The following is a 6,999-nucleotide window of genomic DNA, read 5'->3' as shown; positions in this document are numbered from 1 at the left end:
TCTTTGGATTTTTTTTTTGTTACTATTATTTCTTTGGAAAATGGACAATAAAAAAGTCTTTTAAAAATGTTCTGGCGTTCTTTACTTTTTTTGTTTTTTTATCATTGAATTTTACTCTGTCGTGGTTTGGGAGAAGGAGGAGTGCTGACATGCTAAAGCAGAAAGATTCCCCAAACTCTACTTATTGGTGGATCATCATTGTTTCAGATCCATCAAGTCAATATTGAATTGATCAGAGAGAGAGAGAGACAGTGACTCCTAATAACCAGAGTCAGATGGCAGGTCACTGTATGTAAAAACCAGGGGGCCATCACATTGAGTAACAAAGGATGCAGTTTCTTTTAATTGACACACACGCAAAAAAAAAAAAGTGTTTCCACTTGTTTCCAGTGTTCTGCTTTCTGACCAGAAAAGCACGCTGCACACCAATCACCCGTCAGGGGTTTCTGCAGGAGTGTGCCATCGGGGTAGGACGGTTCAGAATCCAGGGATAGGTTTCTTTTAAACCATGATGTTGATGTTGAGAAACCACCCCTGCTCTGTAACGTGGTGGTTCTCAGGCGCCTGGAGTTCCATGTCCCAGATGGATGACCTCGTTCCTACCATCCCTGAATCCTATGTGAGTTTTTGTTGGTTTCATGCTGATGATTTCTCTGCAACTAATACCACTAACTAGGCCACAGCCAAGTCTTCCTTCCATTGTCCGAAGTGCTAAGTTCACCTCGTTTACGTTTTTACATTTGTATTTCACTGATGAAGAAACCCAGGCTCAGGGATCCCTGGGTGGCGCAGCGGTTTAGCGCCTGCCTTTGGCCCAGGGCGTGATCCTGGAGACCCGGGATCGAATCCCACATCAGGCTCCCGGTGCATGGAGCCTGCTTCTCTCTCTGCCTGTGTCTCTGCCTCTCTGCCTCTCTCTCTCTCTCTCTCTGTGTGTGTGTGACTATCATAAACAAATAAAGATTTAAAAAAAAAAAAAAAAAAAAAAAGAAACCCAGGCTCAGAGAAATTAGGTAACCTCTCAAAATCAGACAGGTAGCAAGTGACTAATTGTAGAGGGAAAGAGAATTTCTATTAGAAATAGAACATTAGTGTATAGTCAGTACAACAACAGGAAAAACAGGAAACACCTACCCTAGATCTGAAAGAAGGTTTTCCAGAGAAGGAAACCCCTGAATCTTGGAGAACCAGTAGGAGAGTAATGGCAAGTAGCAGGGCAAGCAGAGCCACAGACATGAAAACAAGAAACATTCGGGGGAACTGCAAGGCAATAATGACCAAGCCCTAGAACTTAAAAGGGGAAAGTCACAAAATTCTTCATCATTATTACTAATAGTAGCTACTATTTCTTAACAGATTGCACGCTCCAGAGCCAGAATGTTAACCTGGCTTCCTGGTGGCTGGTCACATGTGTTACTTGATTATTATATTTTGAAAATAATAGCAAACAAATGTTTGTTAAACATTGTTCTAAAAGCTTTTCAGGGGCACTTGGGTGGCTCGGTCGGGTAAGCATCCCACTCTTGATTTCGGCTAGGTCATGATCTCAGGGTTGGGAGGTCAAGCTCTGGGGCAGGCTCCCTGCTCCAAGCTCAGAGGGGAGTCGGCTTGTCTCCCTCTGCTCCTCCCCCACCCCAATAAATAATGAATGAATGAATACATAAATAAATAAATGCTTTTCATCTATTAATTCATGTTGCTATTTTCCCTCTCCCAGGAATAAAATACTGTTATTACCCTGATTACCCATGAGGCCGAGGCACAGCAAAATTAGGAACTTGCCCAAGATCGCACAGCAAATAAATGGAGCCCAGATTTGAACCTAAGCTGTTTAACTCAGAACATACTTTTTTAAATGCTGCCTCTTCCTCTTATTGGACATTTGCTATGGGCCAAATCCAGTGCTATGTGTTTGACGTGTCTCGTTTAGCCCACAAGTCCTATAGGGTTTATTTTGTACATAAACTGAGGCTCAGTATATTTTAGTAATATCTCAAAAAATATGACCTGATAAGTGTCATGGCAGGGATTTTCAAAGTGTATTACTTTGGGGACACCTATAATCCCAAGAACCCCGGGATGGGATCTATTGGTCTAGCGCCTAGTCTTTATACGAGAGAAATCAGAACAGGGGCATCTGGGGGGCTCAGCAGGTGAGCATCTGCCTTTAGCTCAGGGTGTGACCCCAGGGTCCTGGGATCCAGTCCCGCAGGGAGCCTGCTTCTCCTCCTGCCTGTGTCTCTCATGAGTAAATAAATAAAATCATTAAAAAAAAAAATCAGAACATATGTCGTAAGTTGAATTGTGTCCCCCAAAAAGATAATGTTGAAATCCTAACCCCTGGCTCCTAATGCCACCTTATTTTGAAATAGTTTTTGCTGATGTAACCAAGTTAGGATGGGGTCATTCGGATGCTAATCTAATGACTGGTGTCCTTAGGACAGGGACATTTGGACACAGCACAGAAGGAAGACTACGTGAAGTCACAGACACACAGGAGACGGCCGTGTGTGAAGTGGAGGCAGAGGTTAAAGAGGTCTGGAGTCAAGCCAAAGATGCTAAGGACGGCCGGCCACCACCAGAAGCTGGAGGAGACAAGGACTGTCCCTCATAGGCTCTAGAGAGCAGGGTCTTGCCGACACCTGGATTTTTTTTTTTTTTAAGATTTTATTTATTCATGAGACCCAGAGAGAGAGAGAGAGGCAGGCACAGGCCGGGGACAAGCAGGCTCCCTGCGGGGAGCCCGACGCGGGACTCGATCCCGGGACCCCGGGGTCACGACCCGGGCCAAAGGCAGTCGCTCTGCCGCTGAGCCCCCCGGGAGCCCCGTGGCTAAGGGTTTTAAATCGAGTGTCCTTCTGCCCCCCGAGTTGCTGCCACGTTTCCCGCTTAGTCCAAGACGAAGGCTTGGTTCAAAGCCCCCTCGGCTCTCTCCTCCTTGGGCGCTGCGGGCTCCGGGCGAGGCGGGCGCTTCCACGCACCAGGCCGCAGGCCAGGCCGCTCCGCGACGACGAGCGAGGCTTCTGGCCCTAATGAAACTCGCCGTTCTCTCGCTTCCGGAGAAAACGTTCCATGTGGCTTTTTAAAGCTATTTATTTATTTCGGAGAGAGAGAGCCAGAGCCGGGGGGACAGCTCCTGCCCGCGCCCCGAGGTCCGCCTGGCCCGACGCTGACACCGGCCTCTCAGCAGCCGGCCGCGCCCCCGGGTCTTGCTTTGAAGGGCGCCGGCCCTCACCGCCTTCGGCCCCATAAACCAAGCCTCCGCACGATGCGTGCTCGCGGCACTAGTACCGCTGTGCGACCTGCCCGGAGAAACTAGGCACACGCCAGGGCGGAGGGGGCGTGGGGACGAAGTCCGAGGTCACTGGGAAAGAGCACGTTTATAAGAAAAAGCAAAAAAGGAAACCAACCAACCAAACTGCAAGAAGCCGCCTCGGGGCCAAGACAGCCGCTGTGCTCGTCCACGGTCCCAGGCGCGGACGCGCGAGGGCTCGGGTCTGTCAGCAGCCGGCAGGGAATCAGCCCGCAGCAGGCTTCGGGCCACGCGCGTCCCCTTCCACGCCGGGGCGGGCGGCATCCGTCGTCTCGGAGGACGTGAACACGAGCTTACGGCAACACCTGCTCCATCGGATGTGCCTTTTCCCGGAAAGCCTTGAAGTGTGGATGGGGGCGAGGCCAGTGGACCTGGCACAAATCCCCACAAACGCGTGGGCAGGAGCCCGACGGCCACTTCTTCCGCGCCACGTCCTGGGACACGGCGAAGGCCCGGCCGCCGCAGTAATCGGGTGGTACTTCTCGGGGTACTTGCTAAGAGGGCCGAGTGCCCGGCTATTAGGGTCTCCGTTGGGCGCGCCCTGGGGGCCGACCCTTCCCCCACGGCCGGCCTCGGTGCTCCTCCAGACTGAGCAGACAGTCCACGCGTGGCGGCTGACGCCGTCGCCTGGTCGGCCCGAGGAGAGGATGCCCGGGGCGCTGGGGCACAAGGTCACGGCCCCCGGCACCGCGCCCTGGTCTTCGGGTCTGGGTCCCACCCCGTCAAGGAGGTCCCCTCCAGCACGACACTGTTCTCCCGGGGCTCTGTCCCTCTCGCGCGTGGTGGTCACCGGGCGGCGCTCCCAGAGCAGAGAGCGGAGCACGTGCTGCCCTTGGCCGCGGTCGCGTTGCCCAGGCCTCCCGAGGGCCTGCCTCGGCCCGGGCCGGGCCCTGAGGTCACAGACACTAGGACACATTCTCCCTTTCCGCGCCCGCGACTGGCCCCGGATGTAACGCTCGGAAGGATGAAGGGTCCCCGTGCCACTTCCGTCCTTGTCCTTTATTTCCAGGGCGTCCCCGTCTGCATAAGGCAGAGCGCGAGGACCGTCTTGCTCCAGAGGCGCGAAGTGGGCTGAGCTTAAAGAGCACGAAGCTCCCGGGGAGGCGGGGGCTGCAGCCTGGGCCCGAACCAGGGGAAGCCGCGGCCCGCACACTGCGCCCCCCGCCCGCCTTGCTCCGGGAGCCCTCGCGGCACGTGCAGTGGCCCCGGGAGATGCAGGACGGCCCGCGGGGTCCCCACCATCAGGGAAGACGCAGACCGCCGTCCCGAGGGCGTGCACCGTCCTGGGGGCTGACAGGACGAGGGGCCCGTGGGGGAGGCCGATCTCTACCGGTGCCCCCGCGCTCCGGCGGCAACGCCCCCCAGGAGCCGTCACCCCTCACCGAGCACCTGCAGCGCGCCAGGCACCTCTCGGCCTTAGTTCACCTCGCCCTTGCGAGAGCCCTTTCCGTAGGTCAGCTCCGACACGAAGGCAAGCATCCAGGCATCCCTAACCTGCCCCCTCAGTCGGTAAGTACACGCGGGTAGGGCTGTAATTTGGAGTCAGGTCTGCAACATTCCTTTTTTTTTTTTTTTTTTAAATATTTATTTATTTATGATAGGCACAGAGAGAGAGAGAGAGAGAGGCAGAGACACAGGAGGAGGGAGAAGCAGGCTCCATGCACCGGGAGCCCGACGTGGGACTCGATCCCTGGTCTCCAGGATCGCGCCCTGGGCCAAAGGCAGGCGCTAAACCGCTGGGCCACCCAGGGATCCCCTCTGCAACATTCCTAAAGCTCACCCCTAACCACTGGGAATCCTGACTCTCCTCTCTTCCCTCTCGAGGTCCACTGAGCTGGAAAAGAACATCGAAACGAAGCCCTCCAATTATGCTCTGGACTCGCTTCCATTGTCTCAAGGCTGATGACCGGCACGTGGAAGAGACCTGAGCGCTCCCAGAGCCTATTTTCCTGGATATCAGATGCTCCCAAGAGGTAAGAGACTTGCCTGCATGTCGCCTGTGAGCAACTTCGGGGCTCTGGAAATCCTGGAGTCCAGATGCCAGGTGAGGCCCGCAGGACGCTCAGCGTCATCCCACTCTAACAGCAACTGAAGTGAAGTACTTGGTGCCTGAGACGTTGAGGACTCGGTGTCCTCCTCTTCAACCTGAGCTTTGGCCCGGGAATACCTGCTGGCTCCACAGCAGGCCCTGCCGATCCCGTTACAGCCACAGTGAACCCGGAACAAAGGTCGAGAACTCGAGCCTGCTGAGCCGCTTCCCACCTTGGGTACCTTCTGAAACAGACCCCTTGCCTTTATGCTCAACTCCTGGTGAAGTACGTGGCGGTGGGGGGGGGGGGGTGAAGGGCAGTTCACCGACGTCACGGCTCCCCGCAGCGCACAAGGGGAGACGCTACACGGTCCGGAGTGTGCTCAAGAACCCGGACACCTGGGATCGTTCCCGCTCCCGGGCACATGCACGTGCAAGACGTGTGCTAAACATCAGGGAATGCGTGTCACCCCCCAGTGGGTGCATTTTTTTCTCCCCAGAGAAACATCATACAGTGACGTCTGGCTTATGTCTCACTGGGAAGGGTTTTGAATTCCTATTGTGGTTTATGCAAGAACCTTACGAAGTCAGCCACGTGTCACCCGAACTCTCTCTGCACGCATTTTAATCTCAAAATGGCAAACAACACGTAGTCCATTTTAGCCAGAATTAAAGAAACTGAGCATTTGACGTTTGCCATTTTCCGAGGGCAGGAGTGTGTGGGAACTATTCCGAACCCCGCTTCTACCAGCAAGTTTGAGAAAAGAAACGACATTCAACACATTTCCATGTTCTTGTCACGTAAGCAGTTGTGCCGAGCTTTCCGTTTTCAGGCTGGGCTGTGTTTCATCTTTGCCTTTTTACATGTGGGTCTTCCTGCTGCCACTCACGGCATTTTTTGGTAATTGTTTGGCTAGGAAAATCTCATTGCATTTAGCGCTGTTTTCTCCACCACTGTCATGCAACCTTGGAAAGCTTTACAGTGTGGGAAAATCTAACCTAAAAAAATTCAAGTGAAAGGAACAATTTTAATATTCTTGGTTTAGCAATTAAATAGGTCTTGTATTTAATTAAATACAAATCCTATTTTGCAATTTCCATTTCTCAGAGCTATAAAGTTTGTTCCCAGACCTCTTGGCTTCCACTTAGACGGTTTGGTTTCTTTGTCCATGAGAAGGTCAAACAACATGTCTCCAGGCAGCTCCATCTGGGATTTTCAGTTTAATTCATCAAACTCCCCCCACATTGGGGTTGAGACATATAGGGTGCTTGCTTTTCTTAATTACCTTGGTACTGCCTTCTTTTTCCCCGAGGTTATCTGGTCTGCGTGCTCATGTCTTCCTAAACTTTTTAATAATGTCGTCAGTTGCTCTGGCTACAGAGGCTGCCTATTGCCTACCAAACCAGATTTGCTCTCGAGACCCGACTTTCAAGGCATCATGCTTGGTTTCTCCGTCACATTGTCAGATTTTTATTTCCCATGTTTCAAGTATACTCGATACGGACTCAGGATGCTTGGAGGCCTGGCCATGCTCTACCGCCTGCTGCGTATGTGAACAGATATATAGAAGTTTATTGATCTGATGGAGACACAACAAGCAAGGGGAGCAGCAGGCTCGTTCCCAGGACCCCGGGGTCACCACCGGAGCCTGAGGCA

The sequence above is a fragment of the Canis lupus genome, chromosome 11 (assembly GCF_011100685.1).
Source record: "Canis lupus familiaris isolate Mischka breed German Shepherd chromosome 11, alternate assembly UU_Cfam_GSD_1.0, whole genome shotgun sequence".
In the NCBI taxonomy this organism is placed as follows: Eukaryota; Metazoa; Chordata; class Mammalia; order Carnivora; family Canidae; genus Canis; species Canis lupus.
This window is presented reverse-complemented; position numbering follows the sequence as displayed.